Below are 25,956 nucleotides of genomic sequence, written 5' to 3' on the forward strand. Positions count from 1 at the left end.
TAGGCCGTGTGTGGGCTGGTGGCTCTAGGTGAGTCAGGGCCTCGACTGAAGCCTTGTGGAATAATTAGTAGCAGTGTGTCGACTTTTACGACTATTATGGTTTATATTGCGGAGGCGCGAGTGCTAATGGGGATCATTTAAATCCATGTTCTTTCATTTTATTTTCTTCAGTCTTTCTAGAACTGTTTTAAAACACAATTTTGCATGGTAGAGTGGAGGAAAGGAAGGCCCCAGGTATGAATGTGGAGGTGACGGTGAGAACGGGGGAGTGGGCAGCAAAGGGGGCGGGTCAGAGGTAACATAGTTCCACTACTTTCTTTTCTACACTTTGACATTGCACACAAGTGTCTATTCATTGTGGGTTTTACACTCCGCTTGGGATGCAACACCCCAAACGTGAGAGAAAGTGCAAGTTAAGGAAATCCCTCTAGCATGAGACATGATCACACAAAAGTCCAGCTACATTGTTGTTGTGCACGGCATACAGGCCTTATGTGAAGATGACAAAGGGATAGACGCGTTTCTCAGAGCAGTCAATGAAGAAATTCAGATTAGAAACCTGAAGCATTTAACATGTTGAGAGTGCAAAACTTGTAGAGTAATGTATGGGGTTATTAGTGTGCAGTAGTGCATTATGAACAGGAAAGACTTATAAGTAAAGGAAGGAGACACATGGCACTTCCTATAGTTGAAAAGTCGTTCATATGAGTATAGCAGACATCAGCCATAGAATATAGTTGGGAACATATTAAAATTCACATTAGCAAGCCAGCATGTAGCAGCTGGAAGTCGTGCCATTCTAAGATAAAATGCATTTTGAAAAACAGCCTTTCAAAGTAGTTAGAAAACCTGTCCGCAGAGGAATATTCACATTTCTAGTGGTAAAATATACTTAATTGCTGTTTGTTTCAGACACTGCAAGAGACATGGTCACAAAACTGGAGGGGAGATGCGAGAATCCGCTCAGGGATTGGCTAGAAACAGTGGGTGCAGCAGGTTCCCATATCCAAAACAAGTGAAAAATATAACAATGTTCGTACACATCACTTTAAAACTAGCAGGAAGGAAGCCAAAGTTCGGTGAGAATGAGGTAGTGTGCTGAGGTGTACACTGGCCGAAGTTCATTAGGCAGAAGAAACACACTGCCCCGTCCAAAAATGGGCACTTAGACTGAAGCGGTAAGCACCAAGCAACAAGGGTTCTTTGTCAATAGCAGCAAGAGGACACCTCTTCCAATGGAGTGAATAAAGTATAGTATTATGGAACGAAGGGGAGATGAGTGTCCCCACTGCCCACACAACCAATTATTTGTATATATGTCATCCAAATAAGTCACGCACACGCACACATATGCACATCTAGGTAGGTGCACATTCCAGATGTGTACATGGTCTTGGAGTAAAAGGCCAAAAAATAAGCCTCATGAAGTCATGCAGTCCCATGATGGGAACAAAAGGAAATGTACTAAAAGGTGAAACATGTTCCTGGAGAGAAGTTTCAATATTAACTGTCATTTTGTACAGTCGCAAGGCTGTGAACGGTCAGTTGGTGACATTTGGGGCCCTTCAGAAAGTGATGTAGTATTCATTTTTGTTGCCACACTGTCTACACCTCACAGTGGTTGGTCAAGTAGGAGGGAAGAAACCCACCACGGAACCCCTCGAGCTGGGATAGCCATTGCAAAGCTGATTTGTATGTTGCAAAATGTTAGAATTTATATCAGCCAATTAAGAATGGATAAACTGAGAATTAGGTCACTATCAAAAGGAAGATATTAGATTGATCATGAGGAATAGGATAGGCCAATGGGGCTATGCATTGTATAGATTTATACAAGGGACAGCAATTACTGTCCGATCACTGAGTAAGAATTTACATCTATCTTGAAACTTTTTATAGCAATGATGTCACTCACTCCTATAAAACCCGCCATGATGACACATTGAATGATTTTTTAATTGTTCCTGGCTGAGGCTATATTCAATAAATGTTTGTTTTTCTTGTTGCTCGTGCGTGCACTTTTTATTGCCTCCTTGGAATGATTTTTGACTTATCAGGTTTTGGGCCTACCTTACACTCCCTTAAACATTTCTGGCAACCACAGTGTGTACTGAATGGAAGTAGTTCTGAATGAGGTATACAGTTTGTGGAGAGCCAGGATGACATTGTGGGTAATAGATGCCAACACTGGGGCAGTCCACCCCCCTGCCCAGTGTGGCATGCCGATCCAACTGTAAGTGCAAAGTATACTTTTGCACATGAGGTTCCTCCAGCCGCAGTCCATCTTCCACCTCCTCAACAGCTCCTTCCAGCTCCACAGACTAACCTTTACTGCATAACATCTTTGGCACCAGTAAACCATGGAAATCTGTGCTCTGTGATGGGGTCACATATAGGATAGATAGTTTTAATTGACTGAAAAGTGGCTTAAGAGCTGTGGCAAGACCACATGGGAAATAATGTTGACTTTATCTCTTTCACATTCTGATAGCAGTGAAGGCAGAGGTGACATGTTGGTCATCAGTCACACTCTCTTCTGATCACACTGCTGGTGAAAATTGAACTGGTTAAAGGAACTATTAATACGGCAACAATCTTGAGATTGCCGATGGCCCCATTTCTGCAGTATTCATGAATGAACATGTTTTATTCTGCTAACTTTGTTAAGGGTTCCACAAGGGTAATGGCTGACTCTATGGGCCTCATTACGACCCGGGTGGTAAGGGATTACCGGCACCGGTAAGGGCACCGGTGCCAGTAATCCCTTACCGCCCTATTCCTAGGTCCCTTTGCGGGTCTTCCTTTAACACCTGGTTTTACCAGGTGTTAAGGACAGGACCCGCAAAGGGACTTTGGAGCTAATAACGGTACCACAATTAGCGGTACCGTTATTAGCGCCTTCCCCATTCCCATTGAGCCCTATGGACCTTGGAATGGGGCGGTAATAGCTCCATTCACCGGGCGGAATCGGTAAGGGTTTAGAGGCAGCCATGGCGCTATTAGCGCCATGGTTACCTCCAAACTCGTTATGAGGCCCTATGTCTCATTTAATTGGGAAATGTTCAGATAACTGGTACCCATGGAAGATGAAAAGCCAATGCAGCAACCAGACCCCCGATTTGGAGGAATTAAATAGTTAAATGGTTCAATAGTATGGAATTGAGGTATTTAAAAGCAATGTTTGGTTGGGAAATAGCTGCACCCTTCTTAAATTGGTTTTGGCTTACAGCACTCGCTTGGGCCACCTCTGCTAGACCACCTGTGAGTGTGATCACCTCTGAAAGGGCAGAAACGCTTGCTTGTTCGGCATCCTAGGCCTGTGAAATAAGAAGCGGAGAAGTTGGCAGCCAGGGCAGCCACCTCCCAAGCTGTCACATTGTAACAACCCCTGTGTTGAGATTCTAATGGCTGTAACGTACACATTCTGATGCACACAGTGTCCATAGATCTGACTACGGCCCAAATTCTACAATGCTTTCAACCTTCAGAAAAAGTAAAGTTACGCAGGGTAGTCCCTACATAGACCCCTTGCTCACTGTTCTTAGAGAGGCTCAGCTTCACCCTACTGAGGTGGCCCAACAAAGCAGAAACACGTGTCTGGAGTTGCTGTTGGCACTCTTGTTCAGAGGGGAATTGCCTAGCATTTTGGTGCTGGACAGCCCCTATGGGTGGGGCCAGACTGATATGCAAATGATTATTTCTCCTCTGTGAAATGTACAATGAGCTAAAGCGTGGTTGCAGACCCTCCCGAGTGGGCACTTATCCATATAACCAGTGGTCGAAGTTAGTGGGAGAGGTTGGGAGCGGTGCTCCTCTGCTTATTTTTCGATTATGTTTTACTGTTCCTATACTTTTATTATGAAAAGAAACCATTCCGGAATGGTTTTGTTTTAGAATAAGAGCGTAAGAAGCAGTTGAAACGTGCTCTTCACGTTCCCTTAAACAGAAGGTACATTTGTTTGGGGGTTTGATTGCTGGGGTGGCAATGGGTGCAGTAGCAGGACAGCATAGAACAGGTTATTTGGCCGTGTTCCTTGCAATTGTAATTGGTTATTGTAACGGGTTTAACTCTAAACTGCAAGTGCTGCCCCAGGGACAGTGTTCAGTATTGCTGAACGTCACCTTGCTTCTAAGGAGAGCACATTGCCCCTGAGCTATCCTTCCAAGCATCTAAACTGGGACTACCAGACCTTTATATATACTTTGAAAGAAAAACCACAGTAAATTTAACATTTTAGCTGGATAGAAAAAGAAAGAAACATTAGCTCTTGCATTGCAATCAACCAGTGAAGTTGCACTTCATTTACAAAATAATATTTATTTTGTTAAAGAACATTTCTTACTTGTTTTGCCCGATCCGTCATTCAGAAGTTCAATCTGAGATGATCTGTCGTTGAGCATTTGTGATTGGTTGACTGGCCAAGGTACAGCAAATAATGAGGAAGTAAATGGGTCCTGGTAAATAAACACAGCTGCCAGCCTTCAAATACTGCTACAAAGGCACTCAGCTTTAACTCGAAACCTGCGGTTAAGCGCACCGCTTTATCGGGTCTCTTTAGTTTCACATGGTTTTATGTTCCCTTGGTAGCTTGGCACCCGAGGGGACAGTTATGCGTTTGAGTATTCTCTTCTTTTCGCGTTCTTTCCCAGACTTTGTTTGTGAAGCGAGAAACTTGAGTGCGTTTACCTGCGCCTACGAAAGGAATGGAAGCTGCCAACAGAAACAGCCCGAGCCAGTATGACATCCCGGGTGAATCATCGCCTTCCTCAACGAATACCAATTTCGGGATTGGTTCAGACATAGCTTGCGTGGGAAGAGGAGGAGGAGTAGATGACACAAGGAAGTTTACCTGAAAAATGTATAACGTCCCCATAGTAACACGGCTTTTACTAGCAAACGTGTGCACGTAAATTCAATTCATGTTCGGCGCTCTTAGCTCTCACAGTACTTGTACCACAATGCCAAGCCAGCGCCAGGGCAGGACAAGGTAATTTCTGAAGAATTCACCACACGTAAATATCGACCAGCGTATTAAGAGGTCCTATGTTCTGCTGTTTGTCTGAGATTGGCATGAGCTGTGCTAGAAGTGTAGTCAGATCTATGTGACGCTCCTCCATTTGGGGGTCATGCGTGGCCTCATGACAGTGTGTCGAAATTGATCTGTTGGCAAACTCACCGTCATTGTATGCACAGAAATCCACACATACGCCAGATTGATGCACAGCCCTTTATTTTTTAGGATGGGTAAATGCAGTAAACATGTGAAACATGTAAATGTAAAAGTAACACGTAAAATGGAGCGTTTTGCAGTGTTTGCTGCTAACCAGTAGAGGTGCATTGTAACAATTCAGCTGTTTAAAGAAAGTAAACGGAACCTGTGAAATAAATATACGTTTTCCAAAACCTACTACTCTCCTTATTGGCCATTTTCCCCAAATGCCTCCATTGGGTAGTATCCCAGGTGGGCAGCACATTGGCAGTTCCACAGGGGGCTATGGCGAGGAGCTGTCCCTTATCTGGTGCCATTGATAATGGTGAAGCCCTGAGGTTGCTCACACGGAGACTAGCCCCCCACAACCTAGGAGTAGAGGTGAGGAGAGTTTCATGAAGGCGTAATGCTGCCCCTCAATAATGCTCGGCTGTTGCCCGCTTTGGGGCTATTCTATGCTTTGCTCCTGGTAAACAGGGGCATAACTTAGTCAAAGATATTGGGGGTCAGAGGGAAGGAGTGTCTGAGTTTTTCCCAACAGGCTATGCAATACACCCAACTATAAGGGGAAAGAGTGTCAAGTTGTTAAGCATCCCATTATAATGTATTTTTAAAAGAAACAATAAGTTTAGATTACTGTACCTGCTGTTTGTTTGTTTTGTTTGTTTTATTCGTATTTATATAGTGCACAACAGTCCGAGGACATCGTGGCACTTGTTACAGTACAAAACTTAGTTACATAGTAATTAGCAGTATATATACAGGGTACAATATAGTTAAATAGTCATTGATAATATATGTACAGGTTACAATAAATTTATACATTTGTATTATATTACAATAAAGGATGCCAGGGTTAGGCTAGTTGAGGAAAGTGGCCTTGAGGTTGTTGTGAAAGGCAGAGATGGAAGTTTCAGCTCTAAGGATGGCTGGGAGAGAGTTCCAACGTTTTGGTACAATGTAGGAGACACCTAGACCTCCAGCTGTAGTTCTCTTTATGTGTGGTATGAGTAGCTGGTTGGTGTACTGAGTTCTGGTGGGGCGTGTGGATGTGGTCCTGGATAATGCTTCAGATAGGTAAGTAGGGGCAGTTTTGTAGATACATCTGTGTGTAATGGTGAGGATTTTCAGAGTGATACGGTCTTTGAGGTGGAGCCAACGTGCTTCATGTCTGGCGTGTGATATATGGTCTCTTCTAGGGATGCTCATCGCGGCCCTGAGTGCATTGATTTGTGTGGTTTGCAGTCTTTGAAAGTTCTTGGCGGAGGTGCCAGTTAGGCGGGTGTTACAGTAGTTGATTTTTGTGCCTATAGTTGCTCCAGCTATGGCCAGGCGGTTGGGGGTGGATAGGTAGGGTTTGATGGCATTAATGAGTTTGGTGCTCAATGCAGATGCAGAGGCTATGGCACTGACTTGTTTGTTCATCGATAGATTTGCGTCAATGTGAACACCTAGAGTCTTGACAGAGGATGATACAGAGATGGTAGTGTTGTCTATGTTGAAGTTGGTGTATTGGGGGCTTAGCTTCGTTATTGTGTTTGTTAGGCCAAGGATGAGGATTTCAGTCTTTTCCTCATTAAGACTCAGGCCATTGATTGCCATCCAAGCTTGGATAGTGGCATAGATGTTGTGAAGGGTTGTGGCATCTTGGTGATAGAGAACAAAAAGGTGATTATTCCTAAAAAGGGTATTTAGGAACTCCCGTCCCCTGCACACTATCTATTATCTGTAAAACAGATCAGTAATTTGATATAGTAATCTAAGATTTGTTATGCTGTTTGATACCAGTAGTAAGTAACCAAGAAAAAGTAATCTAACAATTTTATTGTTGTACAATATTTAGGCCCAACGCGTTTCGAGTTTACACTCTTCTTCAGGGGCAATAGCACAATTCTTTCAAAATTTCTAAAGAGAATAGAAAAAGGTACAATTTAGCATTTTGTTTGATAGCTGTTCTTCCCTAATTAGGAAAGAAAATTTTACAATCAAATGAATTTTGTAATTAACACATCCTTTCTTCAGTTAAACCATTGTTTAGTCATTTATCAATGAGAAAGCTTGTTTCACTTAATGCAGTAAACATAATTACATCTAGTGATTATAAACCCTTTACAGAAATCAAGTCAAACTTAGGGAGGTCATGTCATCAGACACTCAACAACTACTCAAAAAATAGGTTGTCCGGAAAGCCAGTCACTTACCACAATGCGTAAAAATACTTTGAAGGAATACAGTTCAAAATGGTGCATCCACATGTTTCTAGGGTAGACAGTCCAAATACTGGTAAATATTTAATCTAATGATGAGAGAAAGAATTAACGGTAAGTAGAATATCCTACAGAGTTTGATCCAAAAGAGTAGAGCTGTAAAAAGCTAAACACTTACAGCTGAGTCAGACAGTGATGTACTGTAGTAAACCCCAAAACGGAGGTAGAATTCAAGATAAACTCCTTCAGGCGCTCAGGCTGAAAGATGGAGTATGGGAGATAGTAAAAGTACGATAGAAGTTAGAGAGTAAAAGACAAGCCGGCACATAGCTTCCCAATACTTACATTAGAACGGTCCGAGTGTAGTGGTGGAGCGCATCCCGCCAACAGGAGGATGTTCTGCCATCATGTAAAGTCGCTCTTATATAGTTCCGAATGTGAAGCACGTCAGAAAGTAACGGCAAAGTGTTACACGCACATGCGTACGACGAGTGTTGTACACCGTTATGACTATACTTACACTCGTCTTGGTGATAGAGTCCAGACGGGGGTATAAGTACTTGGGTGTCGTCTTCATAGTTGGTATATGCTATACCCATAGAGTTCAGTAGGTCGAAGAGGGGTTTTGTAAAGAGGTTATAGAGGGTGGGGGCTGTACAAGATCCTTGGGGGATACCGCAGTTGATGGTGTTAGGGTCTGCATTTGTTGTGTCCGAGTAGACCTTCATGGCTCTACCTTCAAGGATGGATGTGATCCAGGATGCTGCTTGTTTAGAGAAATGAGCTGCATGGGTAAGGTGAGTGGTAAGTGTTAGGTGATCTACCAAGTCAAATACAGCTGATAGCTCGAGAAGGAGGAGCAATGCAGGTTTGCCCTTGTCCATGATCTGTGAGATTTGATAATTTAGGTCTAGTAAGGCAGATTCAGTCCCGTGGCCAGCACGGAATCCGGATTGTCTTTTGCCTATTATGGAGTTAGTATTTATGTATGATTGTATCTGGTTGTGAGCTGCTTTGTCCAGGTTTTTTAAAGGAAGGGGACCCGCGTTATCGGCATGTAGTTGTTGGGATTCTTTGGGTCAAGCGTGGTCTTTTTTAGGAGTGGCCGTACCCAGGCTTCCTTGAGATTGTCTGGGATGGTTCCTGTTTGGAAGGATGCGTTAATGAATGCAGTAATCATGGGTGCTAGGTCATTAGCGCATTCCTTGATGAGTTTGGGTGGGCAGATGTTTGCTTTGCAAAGAGACGGTTTCAGGTTTTTGATGAGATTGAGGACCTCCAGTTCAGTGACGTCTCTGAAAGTGAATTGAGTGTGGTTGAAATTACTACACTTGTCTTGTGAAGGGCGGTTGTTTTTTTGATTAGGGAGGGCTTTGCAATGGTTTTGGATTTTGTTCTGGAGGAGTTTTATTTTGTTGAGCATGGCGGACTGAATGCTGGCGCACCAGGCTTTGGGCCTCATTATACAGTAGGCGGTAATGGTTAACGGTCACCGGTAAGGGTACCGGTGACCGTTAAGCCTTACCGCCTTATTACGAGGTCCCTTTGCGTGTTGGTACTTTAACGCCTGCCTTTAGCAGGCGTTAAAAAACCAACCCGCAAAGGGACCATGGTGCTAATTACGGTACCGCAATTTACGGTACCGTAATTAGCGCCTTCCCCATTCCCATTATGCCCTATGGGGGCAAAAATGGGAATGGGGAAGTGCCTTGGTGAATGGGGAATTACCGCCCCTGCTCACCTTGGAGTAGGGCGGTAATTCCGCCATCCACTAAGGCGGACACGGTAAAATACCAGCGGCAACTATGGCGCTAATAGCGCCATGGTTACCGCCTACCGTGTAATGAGGCCCTTTGTGTTTAGTTTTCTCATCAGCGCTAGCTGGGGGAGTGACTAGTTCGTTAAAGATTGCAAACAATTCTTTAGCTTGTGAGTTTGCCTTTGAGATCCTGTCATTGAAGGAGTTGGATTTGGCTGCTAAGATGGCTTTTTTATATTGGATTGCTGTTTGATTGAAAAGGCTCTTATTTAGGTCACTGGGATCCGTTTGCCAGTTTTTTAGCGACTGCCGCTTTTGAGTTCGTAGGGTTTGGAGTTCATCCGAGAACCAAGAGTTGCAGTGGAATGATTTATTTTATTTTTTATTTTCAAGAGGGGCTATAGAGTTTATGGCATTGCTGAGAGTGTCGTTAAAGATTGCTGATAGAATGTTTGGGTCCTGAGAGAAAGGTGGTACTAGGCAGGGGTTTTTGAGGTGCGGACGCAGGTTGTCTGCAGTGAGTTTTTTTGAACTTCTTGTTGTGGCAGGTGATGCATATGTGAGAATTTTTGGTTTGGGGCTAATAGGGATAAGGAATTCGATGCAAGTGTGGTCCGTCCAAGGGAGGGGGGTATTTGCAGTAATGTGGTATGCACAGTTGTGGTCCATTACCCAGTCAAGGGTGCGGCTTTTGGAATGAGTGGGGGTGAGGACTCCTTGGACAAATCCTAAATCTGCGAGTTCTTTTGCTAGGGTTGTAGCGGATTTATCTTTAAGGTCATTATATCCTAGGTTAAGGTCTCCTAATAGCATGATTTTGGAGGACTTTTTGATGTTGTTGCTAAACCGGTGGGAGAGGTGCTCTTGGAAGTCTGCTGGGAGTCCGGGAGGTTTGTATAGGATATGTATATTGATTATATTGTTGGGGGAGAGCGAGAGCTTGGCTGATATGATATCAGCTTTTCCACCCCAAGTGGTAGTGTCTTCTAGCCTGATGGACAGTGAGTCTTTATGGATAAGGGCGACTCCCCCTCCAATCTTGTCACATCTATCTTGCCTAAGGATGGAGTATCCTGTGGGTAGGGCTAGAGCGATGGCTGGGCAGTTTCAGTGATGCATAGTAGGTCCAGGTTGAGTGTGGATAGTAGGTTATTGATCTCTAGGGCATGTGCAGGTAGGGATTGGACATTCAGCAGTGCACATTTGAGAGGTGGGTATAGTGTGCCTTTGATGCTTTGTTTTGTGTGGTAGTGGGGGGCTTGGTGTGAGGTAGAGTAGAAGCAAGTTGGGGTGGTGGGGGGAGAGGGGTAGTGTATTTGCTTAACTTATAGTGGGGTAGCGGTGCAGTGCGGGAGCCTAGTCTGGTGTTTCTGGTCGTGATAGGTGTGGTTGAGCAGGGTAAATACCTAGAACGTGATCGTATTCTGAGGTTGCCGAGTCTAATAGCTAGGCTAGGTGTCAGAGATTGTGTAATGCTAGTGTCTGGTGCTGTGGCAAGTGAGTATGGTGTCAGTCGCTGAGTGTGGAGAGCTGGGTATGTATGGGGCGGTGTAGAGGTCATTATAGTGAGGGCTATAAAGAGTCCTATTAGGCTGGTTGAATGGAGTGACGCAGGGAGAGTGCAGGATGGTGAGTTTATGTTGTGGTAGGGATGTGAGCTCTTGGGCAGCATGATAGGTAGAGACGCATAGTGTGTGTGTGCGGACGGTGTGTGGCAAGGCAGGTCGTAGTAGGTAACAACTCCAACAGAATATAGTGCCTAGAGTCGAATTTCTAGATGGCATGCAGAGGCTGCAGGTGGTAGGACACAATGGGCAGTAATTAAGCAAACCCATTACAATGCCTGGATTCGAAATTCTAGGAGGGTGCAAAATCAATAAGATCACAATGGGCAGCAGTTCAGCAAATCAGTAACAATGAAGGTGATCAGACACAATGGGCAGCAATTAAACAAATCCGTTACAATGCCAAGATTCGAAATTCTAGGAGGGGGCAAAATCAATAAGATCACAATGAGCAGCAGTTCAGCAAATCAGTAACAATGAAGGTGATCAGACACAATGGGCAGCAATTAAACAAATCCGTTACAATGCCTAGATTCGAAATTCTAGGAGGGGGCAAAATCAATAAGATCACAATGGGCAGCAGTTCAGCAAATCAGTAACAATGAAGGTGGTAGAACACAATGGGCAGCAATTAAGCAATCCGTTACAATGCCTAGATTTGAGATTCTAGGAGGGGGTAAGATCACAATGGGATAAGTTTAACAATTGTCATTTTGGCAGGGTACATCATGGCCAGAGTAGGCAAATAATAATGTAGTCGTACATAGAACAGTAAGGTCACCATGAGCAAGTATCAAGGTCGTCACAGTTGATTATAACAGTATGTTCACAGTGTGCTGAGTTCAGAGAGGTCACCGTAGGCTGGGGACAACAGTATGGGCAGAGAGGGTAAGTAGTAGTATAGTACTAGTAATGTGGATCTGGTATATTCGATAGGCAGCATATCAGAGTGGCATGGCAGTGCATTAAGAACATGTCAGCGAACAGAGATGTACCCAGGTAGACAACGTATCAAGTGTCATAGCAGTGACTGATCAGTGTAGAGCAGCATAGCAGGTGGTGATGGTTATGCACAAACACTCGGAGCCCTGAGGGGGGAGCAGTAGTATATGCGTGTTCGATGAGACCTCACAGTTGGGTAGATATACAAGGAAGCGACGTACTGCTGGGGTAGACCGGGCTGGCGCAGCTGTTATCCGATGCAAACAGGATAAAGAGGGCCGTGATTATATTGAGCACATTTCCAGTTGCGATGAGTGGCTGTGGGCAGGTTAATATAGTTGTTATATCAGGGGAATATATAGGGGAAGTAGGAATTCAGGCATAACACGGACAGTTTAACTGTTGAAGCGTCGAGATGCACGCCGGCGAGTAGGGCAGAGGCATGGGATTTTCAGGTTGTGAACAGAAAGGCGCGTGAGGGGCTTGCGCGGAAAATGTTCTTTAAGGGAGATTTGCAGATGGTTAGGCTCAAGCAGGTTGCTTACCGGAGTGATGAGCGCTGGAAAGGTGAGGAGAAGAGCGGCTGAAATGGGCACCGAGGGTCCTAGGCTCTGTCAGCTCTGGACAGGCTCAGGACAGGATATGTCCCTTGTTGTGTGTGCCTTGGTGGGTGTGCCGGCGCTCGCCTGCCAGTGCCGGATTGGTCCTCAAAAAGGGGCCCACTGGCCAATGGTGGCATGGCAGTCCCTGGTAGAAGGAATTCAATTTTGTATCTTCAGATCCTATGTTGAATTGACCTGCATTTTCAGAATATATCTCAATCTTAACCACATCCCTTCATGTTCATTACACAAACCTCTCATGTGATTATTAGTTGCTCTCAGTGGAATCGGCAAAGAGTTCCACAACTTGGTAGCCGCCACCGAAAAGGATTGGCCCCCACCCGCTCAAACTGATAGCGAGGAATCACGAGAAGACAAGAGACCCTAGGCCGGAATTCACGAGCGGGCACATAAGGTTGACATTTTTTTGTGGAGATATTCAGCACCCGAGCCACAAAACGCCCGATGTACTATCACCAGAGATTTGAAGCAAACCTGCTGAAGGACCGGGAGCCAATGCAGAGATCGAAGAATGGGGGAGATATGGGCACTATGTGGGGTACCAGTACAAATATGTGAAGCATAGTTTTGGAGAAGCTGCAATTGATGGAGGAGATACAAGGGTTGTGCCACGAGCAGAGAGTTACAATAATCCAGCTGACTTAAAACTAAAGAGGATGTAACTAGCAGCCTCAGTTGGGAAGGGGTTGGGTGGGTACCTAATCCACCCTTGCCCTAAGTGCCTAGGATTACAGGATCCAACGAGGTTCTTGGAGGGACTCTTTGTACTCTTGGCGTTTGAGTACGGTAAAATGGTTTTATTGATTGTTTTAGAAGGCTCTGTTGAATGACTTTGGCCTTCTTCTTTTTGTGGCTCGATGATCCTAACTTCTTTGCTTTTACTGCCAGGCAGTGTTTTTCCCTCACCAGTTGGGTCCATGACCGGTTTGGAGCTGATGGGATCCTCTTCCACCATTCACTCTGAACGCAGGAGTGTAATGATGACATCAGAGAGAATACTGGTGGAGATGGTGATTGCTTCGGTGATGTAGGATGCCACCATTATGAAGGTTCACTCAGATGGAACTGTGGAGGACAAAGGAAAGAAAAGAACCCTGCAACGTTCAGAGATGTTGTGACAATGCGTTCTTCTGTGTCATTTTCCTTTCTTCAAAAAGGATGACGCTTCTTGGAGATGTGTGCCAAACGATGAGGAAAGGGAGTGGCAAAGCTGGAGGGCGCAGCGCATGGCTCTGTGACAGTAGGCAAGATAGAGAAATGCATGTAATGAGAATTGGCAAACGGAATTCAAGTCAGGCCAAAGGACCAGGGGGCTGTGTTCGCCAAAGGTACTGTGCCGGATCTGGCAGGAGAAGGGGGAGCGTTCAATGCGAGTTGATCGTTGCGCAAAGCTTGTGCCATAGTGAGAGATTTACGTTTCAGCCAGAGAAGAAATGTACCAATATGAGTTGTATTCAATAGTGCTGCTTGGTTGCTAGGATTAATGTTTTTGGTATAGCTATGTAGCGTGTGCAATGAGGCCTTTTGAAGAGTGTTTGGTAATGCACTGAGCGGAATTCTATGTAGCATGGTTGTAGCTGTACTATGCTAATGGTTTGCTTAGGTTTGGAGAGTACAACCTTTTTGCTGTGTTTTAACTTTTTCCAATTTAGACATGCCGCATTGTCAGTAAATAGCATGTTGGGAAGTATGCATGTTAACTTTTAACTTTCAGGTCGGGCATTATGAACAACATAAGAAAAGTATAAAATGTTAAAGTGCACAGTTCACTGCATCAGTTTGATAATAAGTAAGAAATGTTTATGTGATTAGAGAAATGTTTAGAGAAATATTTGATGTCCAGTGTGTGAGATGTGGATGGTGTGTGGTTTGCTTGGCTCCCTGATTTTGAGCTGTTGCAGTTTGGAGTGTGGTCTTTTAGCACACGCGTCTTGTGGGGTGTCGACACCGGGTAACTTGGAGTGCTTGTCTTTTGTAGTGCTGGCTCCCGGGGTATTTGGAATACCTTGCTGTGTTGAATGAGGGGCACATGTGGTGGTGGACAGCCAGTGAGCTGTGAGTGAATGGTCAATGGATTTAAGGGTTATAGTGTATGGTGACTGTGTGTTGTACTGTACGTGGGCAGGTATGGTGTGGGGCTTTTAGCCTGATGCTGTCAAAGAGTTACAATGTGGTATCCTTTCTTAAGTTGTTGGTGTCCCTCCCTGACTCAGTAGAAAAAGGGAGAGGCATTGTATGGTGAAGAAATTGTCCCACTTGGTGAGGACGGCTGTGGGGTTTTGTGTGGGTGCGTTGTTGAGAGGTTCAGTCCTGAAGTTGAGAGATGTACATGTTTTGGGATGGTGTGTGTGTTTATGTATGCCGCTTGCTTTGTGGGTGTTGTCTTGTGTTGTTGAAGGGGGGAGATGTGTTTTGCTTTAGCTTTACCTGCACCATGCTTAGTATGGATGGAATGCTGTGAGTGACTGACGTGGAATGCTGTGTGAGAGAATGTTATGTTATGATTAGTTCTGTGAATGTCAGTTGCGAAGATGGGGTGACTGAGAGACGATGCTGGTGGATGTTTCTGTCCCTATGTACTTACCTTATACCCTGTACCTGGAGCCTGAATACAGCAAAGATGTTACTTGCTCCTGCAATGATGTCAGTGTATTACTTTGCCAGGTACTCGCTACAACAGTAACCCTTTCTTGGATCGGATTGGACATAGTAGTACCATTAGAACCCTTTAAATTGGGAAATAAGTATATCCTGGGTATATTTGATTATGCCACCTGTTACCCAGAAGCTTTTCCCCTCAAAAACACCACATCAAAACCTATCTCAAAGAATCTGATCCCTTTTTTGTCGAATGTTGGGCTTCTTCTGGAAATTTTGATGGACTAGGGTAGTAACTTCATATCTAAAATAATGGCCGAGGTAAATGAGTTATTGCAAACTAAGTCCTTGCACACTTACGTGTACCATCTGCAAACGGACGGCTTAGTGAAGACCAAAACATCGTTTGAATCCAATGGGCAGAATTGGAACATCATGATTCCTTGGGCAATGTTTGCATTCAGAAATCCTCACATGCTTCTTTGGGGTGTTCCCCTTTTTAACTTCTTTATGGGGGAACCAAGGGAGGTGTTAGATATGCTTTGTGAAACCTGGGAGGAAAGAGAAGAAGCTATTCTCCCCATTTCCTAGACCACATAACGCTTGAAGGAACATATGGATATTGTTCAGGAAATAGTCACTAAACATCTTTTTCTAAGTAGTTTGGGCCATATGAAATACTGGAAAAAAAAGAGGTACAACTATCTTGTCTCGCAACCTGATCAGAAATTAAAACCCAAATCTACCATGTAAATCTTTTAAACGAGTGAAAGGTAGATCCAGTAGAAACATCTTCTGTAACCATGGCCACATTAATGTCAGAGGGAACCCCAGAACCAACTGTGTTTTTGCATGCCTTAACATCTGAACACTAGGGGATATTTAAGACCTATTATCCCAGTTTCCCAATGTCTTTAATGTAAAACCTGGCAGGGTTAAACATTTTATGCGCCAAATTAGGACCACATCAGGAATGGTGGTAAATTTAAAGCCCTACTGCATCCTCGAGCCAAGAAAGGAAACAATCCTCTGGGAGGTAGATGGCATGTTAAGGGCAGATATCATTGAACTATTGGAGAACCGTTGGTCTTCACCAATAGTCCTAGCCGCTAAACCAGATCAGTTTTGGAGGTTTTTTATTGACTTCTGAAAGCTTAATTCCATCTCCCAGTTCGACAATTATTCTAAGGATTGATGATTTAATTGGCAAACGTGGACCAGCTAAATACATCCCCATGATTGATCTGACAAAGGGCTATTGGCTCTGACAAGGACATAAAAGGGATTTTCTACTCCCTGGGGGTTGTTTCAATTTGAATTCCTTCCTTTCGGACTGCCTGCAGCCCTGGCACCTTTCAAAGGCTTACGGACAAGGTATTGGTGCTCTTCTCCCAATTCTGTGGTGCATACCTGGATAATATTCAAATATATAGCCAAGCTTTGGAAGAACATCTTTTCCATCACTACAAAATAATGTGCATCCTATGAAAGGATGGTCTGACTGCTAACCCCAGGAAAACCCATCTTGCTCAGTCATCCGTCAGGGACCTAGGGTTATTTGTGGGAATGGGTTGGTGCAGCCCCAATTCAAAAAAGTAAAAAGTGTCAAAGAAACCAACTAAAACCAAAAGGGATCTTAGGGCATTTCTGGGGCTCACTGGATATTACCACAGGTTTACCCCTAAATATTCTACCATCGCACAGGTCTAACAGATAAACTCAAACATTCAGAGTCCCATAAACGTGGATGAGAGAAGCAAGATCAGGAAAGCTTTGACATGATAAAACAGATACTCTGCAGTGACCCTGTACTTAAGTTACCAAATTTTAACATTGAATTTATCCTGCAGACCGACTCGTCTAAGGTAGGTCCTGGCGCGGTGCTCCCCCAAGAGTATGAGGGAGTTGAGTTCCCCATCCTGTATAAGAGCAGGAAACTCTTTCCTCGTCAGAAGTACTATGCCACTATTGAGTAAGAGGCTTTAGATATCAAAAGGTGTATAACATATTACAAATAGTACCTCAGAGGTCCCAAATTCCGATTAGTGACTGATCATTCACCTTTAACTTAGCAAAGTCTGAGGGAAGACATCAATCCTCACATTATGTGTTATTTCTTAGATCTCCAACCATATTGTTTTTCTATTGAGCATAGAAAAGGAAGGAACAAGGGAATATAGATTTCCTATCTAGATTTCCCTTTAGTGTAGATGTGGCAGACGATCTTCTTAGGAGAAGGGTATGAGACAATTTTTGGGATCATGTCACTTCTCCCCAGGGGAGTTCCCTTCCCTTTGAGGCTAGGGAGGTGAGCTCACTATGCAACATTCGCCCAAGGGCTGGCGGAAAGCGGGACCGCACAGAGAGAAACTCCCCTCATGGAGACAAGGACTCATTCATTATCAATTCAGGAAAAGGATTTTGCATTGTATATTCATAAAATCCTAGCACCTAGATGCTATGCAAGAAATTTCCTATGGATTTGATCAAGGCACAGTGGGACATCTTCTTACATATCTACACAATTAGAACAATTCATATGCTCCATAATCAATTACGCTTCGAAATTGTGCGATGCTGGGCTATTTACTCAGTGTATCTTGTGCAGTCCTAATATACCAAGATACCAAGATACAAATATAAAAATAAAGTGCAAGTGCATGTGCAACACTTCAATACAGCTTCAACATATTTGTATATAATGTGTTGTACATGGATAATCATTCAACATTTAGTATCCAATTATATGGCCAATTATTTTCGAATCGCTAAGATTTTATGAATATTCCAAACAAACTCCTTTTCCTGCAATTAATTGTTCTTCTAATGTTAGATTGAATTGGGTATGTTTTATTAATGATTGGGAATGTATTCTATGTATTTTTGTATTCCTGACTATTATTTTTCTGCACTTGCACGTTATGTTTAGATAGTGGCAGAGTCTCCAGTATTAATACTGGGATTGTGCTAGGTTGCTGCTGTGCTGTTATAGGTATAAAACCCACTCAGGTGATACTCCAATTAATTAGTTATTCTAGCCACTAGAAAGCAAGTGAGCTCTCAGTTACGTAACAGGAAGGATTCCTGTTAACAGGCACGAGCAACAATATTTATGTACTTACATTGAAATTGTTTTTTTAAATGTCCAATTGAGATTTTTGGTAAGGGTTATACAATATATGCAATTTTAAGATAATACAATACACTTGATCCAACATGTATAGATTGCAAATTAATGTCTATTTGAGATACATTTCACAAATATAGGTGCTAACTTACTAATATGCTAATTGCTGTATTGTGCTTGGTGTGAATGCAGGTGCTTGGGAATGCATGAGAGAATGTTGGTGTGCCTGAGGGAATGTTTGGTTGTGAGTGTAGGAATGCCTGTCATGAAGGTTCCGCGGTATGTCAGTTGGAGAGGCCCAGCCTGGGTGATGGGACCCAGTGGTTCATTGTCTACCATCTTCTACTGGTACTGGAATAGAGCTTACCTGTGGAACCTACCCAAGATGACTAAGGAGCCTTGATTACTACAATGGCGACGAGTTGGTCTTTCAAGTGAAGAAAAAGAACCGGCGTGGAAACTGAAGATAAAGGAGCAATATCTGCTGCGGGGGGTGCAGACAAGAAGGAAAGGAACCACTTCCCCCCACAGAAGTGAGTCCCATCACCCAAGGCCAAGAGAAGGGGATTTGAAGCTTCATGATATCCCAGAAGAAAGAAAGTGGGAGAGCTGCATCTGCAGCACATGTCGCAAGTACTAAGCAAGCAATAGGGGGGAACTGACCTACAACAGGAGAACCAGGAAGGAAAAAGTGGGAGTCTTACCACCCAGGACTAAGTTGGGGCCAATCGCAGACTAAGGGATGACAATATTGTCCCAGCTGGGGCTGCGATAAAGTTAACCCCAGCTTTGCATAGTGCGAAGAGACAGGCCCACCAGTGGGAAGGAGTTAAGAAAGGGAATCCAATGGGGGAGCTGAAGTTGTCTGTAGTGTATCAAGGAGATATGCACAGTGGGGGACTGTATTGTATGGTACAAGAGAGTGTGAGCAGCCAAGGGGTGATAGAGCCCCTCAGCTGCCCACAGTCTGCAAAGGAATGATGATGTCATTGCTGTTGCAGGGGGAGTTGGCGATGTTCACCTACGCTGTGTTCTACCGGATGAGCAATAAAAGCATCAGGCTTTCCTATGGCATTCGCCAGCTCTATCCTACTCCCAGGGTAGAAGAAAGGTCTTCACAGCGCCCAAGTGTCGTGCTTTGTGATGATGTTGGACACAAAAGGTTCTCTCTGTGGAAAGTGAATCAAGGAAGGAGAAGCACCTCTGTTCCCCCAGATTGAGTGTGCAGCCAAGTTCTGTGTGTGTGGACTCATACGGAGAGAAACAAAAGAAAAAAAAATGAGGTAGGTTTATGAGGGACAGAGATGCGTTTTCGTGTTCCACCTTGCAGGAAAAGAAGGCACTTGATATATAGTGCAGACGAAACCTAGTACAATTTACAGTTACTTTTGGAGTAATAGAGTAGGCAGAAGGTATTGGAATGCTTGGCACCGCGGAAATAGGAGAAGGATATACTGAAGTGCCGTGCCTGGAGGTATAGGTTCAGAGACCATGGCCTGTGATGGTATCGCAGGTGACAGTGGAGAACTGAATCGTATTGGAGGGCAGAAGAAGAAGGTACTGTAATGATATTTGTTAAGTGGCACAGTGTTTCAGGGCAGCAGACTGGGGCTGCATCGATCAATATAAGTGCAGCATGTTTTGGAGCTGAATACTCAAATGTACAGTGTATGGTGAGTTGCAGCATGGCTAATGCTTTTAACGAATGCTGCCTAAAGAGAGAAATGAGGCAAAGGGCACCAACCACAAATATGGAGGGGCAGGTAGACAGGGGAAGGTATTGCACGTGTGTTAAATCTAAGGTAGAGGGCAGTGTTTCTCATGCTCCTTGATTACCGCTTCAAAAGCACTTCAAAATTCCTCCCCCTGAAGACTGGTGTGTTGCAGTATATAAAGAGTCCTGTCGTTTTCGAAAGATATAATAGCCTCTTTAATTGCTTGCAAAGTAGCTGGTGGAATTTTGTGTCCCATGGAAGTAGGCTGTGTGGTTACAAAATTGGGTGAGGAAGATGAGGTAGAGGAAGAAAGCCTACTACTTCGTAAGAAAGGTAAAACCTTTCTGAGAGCATTTCGGTGGTTGGATTTGGTGTGGCGTTGCATGGAGGTTGTCCCATAGGAGTACTGGCCAGGTTGTCCGTGACTCGTTGCTCTCAGTGCATTTCACTTTGGTAGCTTTAGGCTTTGGTACATATCCAACAGTGGTAAAGAACTGCCACATCTATGATTCTCTCTTGGCGTTAGAGGTAGGCACTTTTTCTACCTCATCTTCCTGGTCTTCTTGATTGTCTAGGCGCGCGCATTTGGAGGAAGTGCTTTGGAAAGTGCTGTCGGCTGTGGAGGACTCCGTATGCCCGTTTCTTTGTGGATCTTTGTGGACTTTTTGAAAATCTACCAACACACGTGAATTTCGAGCGTAAGCTCCGCCCTTTTTTTCCCACAATCCTCATAAGCAGGAAGCTGCGCGCATTTGGCGCGCGCGCATTTGGAGGAAGTGCTTTGGAAAGTGCTGTCGGCTGTGGAGGACTCCGTATGCCCGTTTCTTTGTGGATCTTTGTGGACTTTTTGAAAATCTACCAACACACATGGTAAAGACTCTATCATTGAAGAGACAATAATTCAAAACACCAAGATCACTAGCATAAGTGGTACTTATTTAATATTTATCTATATTTCATTATTTGCAGAATTTCGAGCGTAAGCTCCGCCCTTTTTTTCCCACAATCCTCATAAGCAGGAAGCTGCGCGCATTTGGCGCGCGCACATTTGGAGGAAGTGCTTTGGAAAGTGCTGTCGGCTGTCTGCTGGCTGAGGGTCTGAGGGCTGTGGGCAAAACAAATGGTCCTTCTTCCTTCTTTTTATTTTTGTGCATGCTTGCATTGACTTTTGAATACTGTTGAGTTAACAGAGGGGAAGTTATTGGATTCTGCTCCAGCTAGAGCACCTCGATGTCTGTGTTTATTTGTTACTAATTGTGCCTCTGAGTGCTCTTTTTGCTGGAACTGCCTGACCTGCCTGAATTTGCGATTTGTGGGCATTGAGTGTAGTAACCCTCACATTTTGATTAATATACTCGCATTTAGGAGATAACTTAACGCCACTGTCCTAAAACAAAATGGTAATGACTTTGTGTACAGGAATGCCTTCAAAGGAAGTCATTAACGAGTGTACTCGTGAGGCGATTTTGACACCTAAATCGTCCTCTAGAACAATAAATCTTAAAAGAATTAGTAAATCAGCCTCTAGTATAAGAGTCTGCTCTACTTTGGTGGATATTAGAAAATTTTGTGCCCCAAGGGACAAATGTGAGAATGTTGTGGAAAATAATGATGGAAACAGCAAAAACGCATGTGTAAATGCGTCATTTAATCAGGACTTACCATGTGGTGATAGACAGGATAGTAGCCTGTGCTCTTATTCCACTCCCCCAGACTCCTTGGTTGCTGCTGGTGCTCTCAATGTTATAGCTCAACTAGGCACAGGAGCGATTGATCTCACGAATGAAGAGAGTACAGTGGGCCTTGGTGCGCAACCCAACAGTGTGTCTGGCGAGGGGGGGGTTATGTTGAATACTCCTGATATTATTAGACAAGATGACATTATTGATGAGATGGAAACAGAAACCTTGCTCGGCAATATGGACAGCCCCCAAGAGGTTAAAAAGAGCAGCTGCCCTAAGGAAGCTCCTGATACTAGTGATGTCCAACAGGACTTATATGATTCACCAATGATGTTCTCCCCAACAGCGGATGCATCCTCCCCGTCTTCCTGTTCCTTTGTCCACCCGACCCCTCGTAGAAATCATGCTGCCTTAAATGAGGATTTATCAGCTCCTCCGGGTAAATTTGTAATTGGTATTGAAACATCATTACAAACAATGAATGCTGCACTCTTTTCCCTTACACGATTATATGATACACTAGACACTAAACTGAATGACCAGCACTCCGTGATAATCAAGCTGCTATGCAAAAAGAAAGTGGCTGATGATCACTGTGTATGTTGTAAGAAAAACACGGAGAGTGTTGATAGCACAGATGGCAATCCACAACCAAGTACTGATGAAATAAAATCTAAAGAAGATGAGATCCTACTAATTGACTGTACACAACATCAACAGTCTGTCTTGCAATTAGGGGTTAAGAACAAAAAAAACAAAGAAAAGAGAGATGAGCTTATGAATCTAGCTAAATTAGAGACAAACATTGTCCCGCAAATGGATAAATCCTCGGACATCACTTTTACAAGTAGATTACAAGTCGAAAAAGAAAAGTGTGAAGTAGGACAACCATGTATTAAAAAGAAGAAAGACAAAGCAAAGAACATAGAACTTTCCTGTAAAAAAACAATGAATCAACTTAAAAGCAATGCGGGCCTAACTACTCAGGGGGCTGAAAATGATACTGTTGTGTCGTATAACATCTTTGACACAAAAAAAAAGGGAATAAATTTTGTAAAGAAAATCACGAAAAAATCTAAAAATGTGCCAAATGTTGCGAATGCCAAAATCACAGGCACTAAACAGTTTATCAATACTCTAACATTACCCAAATCAGCTGCTGCGGTAGCACGTACGGCTATTGCTAACAAATATCGAGATATGAGTTTACAAAAAGGAAGACTGTGTCAAAAAGAGCCAGAAGCCTCTAGACACTTTGATCTTGTTGTCAAATCAGCAAAGAGAAAGCAGGAATATGGGTCCGGACAAAGCACAAAACGAAGGGGATGATGCCGGTAAATTGTGTGGCATAATAGGAACAGTACCAGGCAAGTTAAGCACTAATCCAAGCCATACTGATAAATTGACTATGGAAAATAGTCCTGATATAACTGTTGAAAGTACAGAATGTCATGATGTACAGAAACTGAGCCAAGAACCACTCATATCAATGAGAGAATGGAAAATGGAATTAGAACATTCTTTAAAAAGAATAATTACCCAGACTAACAAGCATGATGTGCATATGCCCAAGGCTAGTGATGGTAGCAGTAAACCAGGTGGTGTAACAAGTATAGCGATAGACCACCGGAGCAATGAGTCAAACAATACTGAGAAAGTGAAAATGGGAAAGAGTTCTGAATTACTTGATGGGACGACAGAAAGACATACTGTAGATAAAGTGACTCAGGAAAATTACATCTCAATGAGTGATTGGAAAACAGAACTAGAACACTCATTAAAAAGAATAATTGTCCAGGCTAATACACCTCACACTCCTATGATAAATGTCAAGAACAATGGAGTGTATACTTCCCTGACTAATACCGTAAGACAACCCAATTATACACCAAATGTTAAAGCAATTTATGCCTCAAAAGCGGGGGTGCATGTGCCTGTGAGTGATCCAAATACAAACTGTCTATTGATGCAATGTCGTCCTCTCCCTTTTCACTCTTTTGACTTGAATAGACAATCAGTTCTGAATATTTTCTCAGAAATTGTTGCGCTTGATGGGATATGTTCTAAAGACATAGAGCAAGTAGAATTTCTTCAAAGAAATGATTTATCAAAGATTAAGTTATGGATGAAGTCATGCTTTGTTAAAAATGCAGTGTGGGAAGCAAGAAATGATATATATGAAATGGGCTTCCTACTAGAAAATCCAGCTCTTTTTGCTCAACAACAACCGCTCAGTCTAGGAAACCAATATATTCCCAAACCAAACATCTATCAGAAGGGACAAAACAGCAACTCATATATAAACATGACCCGAGCGGATGATCGGTTGACAGAGGCTAGAGAAACAAGACTGAACAATAACTAGCCAGCACAGAAGGATAAGACCTTTTCTCTAGCCTCATGGAACACTAGAGGGTTCAAACATCTTACGAAATCCAGAGATAGCTTGTTAATGAGTTATGATATAGTAGCTTTTCAGGAAATATGGTTGTCTGTTGCCCCGGTTTGGGATAAACATATTGTGGTGTTGACACCTGCTATCGTTCCAGTCAGAGGTAGACCCATGGCAGGCCTAATGGTAGCCATTAAAGCATCTCCCAACATGCAAATTGAGCCATGGTTCTCCCCGAATAGCTTTATACAACTAACAAAGATAAAGTTCAATTTAACAACACTTGGTTTGATAAACATATATTGGAACCATGCAGCAATAACCGACTCTGATTTTTACGAGGCTATGGATGAAGCACTGAATCTGACGATATTAGATCCATTATGTGGCCATGTAATAGTTACGGGAGATTTGAACCTATCATGCTTACCCCAAGTGGGGAAACCTCTGACCCCGATAGCAAAAACTTGGAATGCTTATATGGCCGAACATCAGCTTCTAATGCTAAATGGTACAAAAAAAGGTGATATACCGTCCAAGAATACATGGCATAGAGGGTTACAAACAGCTACAATAGATTATACATTCGTGGATCGAGACCTCTTTAGTCATATAACGGATTTTTATATTATGCCCCAAAAAATAAGTGATCATGATATTAAAGCTCTGAACTGGTCCTGGCTGACAGAATCCAAAACTTATGAATCATCTTTAGCTAGAAACCTCACATTAAACACAGCTAAAAATAGGTTTCAATGGAATCCTTCAACCTTGCAAAGTCTAAGTCAAAAGCTTATGCAAGTGTTGAATGAAAGGAGATGTGTTGACTCTACTAGTCCTCATTCGTATGTTGATGAAATGCAAATCTTTAAGATCAAGAATAAGGATCCTAAGAGTCAGAATATAAAATCGCTGCACGTATTTGACCATGAAGTAGCCATGCACAAAACTCAGTATAGAGCTGATAGAAGGAAAATAATTAGGAATAATGCTCTTGATTGCTCACACCAATTGAATACTCTAAAATGTAAATTTAAAAACTGGATTAGAGCAAGAAAGGCTAAAATATATCAACATGATGCAGAGGCTATGCTGAAGAGTCTGCAATCTAAGAACTCAGCTGAAATATGGTCACACTTAAAATATACCCAAAGCAAGACCCAAATAGTGCACCAAATGAATCCAATTCCTCAAGAAATATGGGCTGAGTTCTATAAATCAGCATATGCGGACACTTTAACAATCAGATGTCAGGATACTAAAGACAGGAATGATATGGAGAACCTTGTGTTTGATATTGATGACATTCTATTGTTCATTGCAAAATTATCTACATCTCGTGCTCCTGGCCCAGACGGACTTTCCAATTTTATGCTAAAAAAAAATCCCACTGCATGGGCCCAAATTCTAACTACCATTTTCAACCAAATTATGCTATCCAGGTGTATTCCGGATTCTTGGAGAAAATCTATCACCACACCAATATACAAAAAGGGTGACAATCAAAATCCTAGCAACTATAGGCCTATATCTCTTCTAGATATACCGAGCAAAGTTTTTGCTCGGTTACTATTAAGAGATATTAACAAATGGTTGAATGAAGCAGGAATTAGAGATCCTAATCAAACTGGCTTCATGCCGGGGATGGGCACTGCAGTTAACCTCCATATATTGGAAGTCATAAAAAAACAAGAATATGAAAAGGGACAGGCAGTATACATGGCCTTCATAGACTTTCAAGCCGCGTTTGATTCTGTGTGTAGAAAACTCCTAATGAACAAACTTTTGGATGCGAAGTGTCCTAATTATCTTGTATTTTGGATTGGTGAACTACATTCTCATACTACAGTGCAAATAAGACTGGCCCTTGATGGCTCTCTTTCTGATCCAATTGAAACCTTTCGGGGTTTGAAACAAGGGTGCATTCTGGCAAGTACTTTGTTTAACTTCTTCATGTCAGCTATACAACACGAGTTCAGGAGCATTAAATCTGATCCTCCCCGTTTGGGAGTCCATACTGTCCCCTGGTTATTCTATGCTGATGACCTGGTCCTTTTAGCTAAGACGCCAGGGGGTCTGAAAGCTCTTTTAACGTGTTTGAGTAATTATGCTGATGCAAACTTGTTAAAAATCAAC

General features: G+C 43.1%; 1 protein-coding gene across 2 annotated transcripts in view; it reads right to left on the bottom strand.

The window, feature by feature from the left end:
* Nucleotides 1-4,736, bottom strand: part of SYK (spleen associated tyrosine kinase) — a 556,773-nt gene extending 552,037 nt beyond the window's left edge. For both annotated transcript variants that reach the window (XM_069625644.1, XM_069625645.1), the window contains exon 1: nt 4,344-4,736. The gene's annotated coding sequence lies outside the window, so the exon portion shown is untranslated. The remainder of the gene's footprint in view (nt 1-4,343) is intronic.
* Between the last annotated feature and the right edge of the window lie 21,220 nt (nt 4,737-25,956).

The sequence above is a fragment of the Ambystoma mexicanum genome, chromosome 6p, assembly GCF_040938575.1.
Source record: "Ambystoma mexicanum isolate Mex_15411 chromosome 6p, UKY_AmexF1_1, whole genome shotgun sequence".
Taxonomy (NCBI): Eukaryota; Metazoa; Chordata; class Amphibia; order Caudata; family Ambystomatidae; genus Ambystoma; species Ambystoma mexicanum.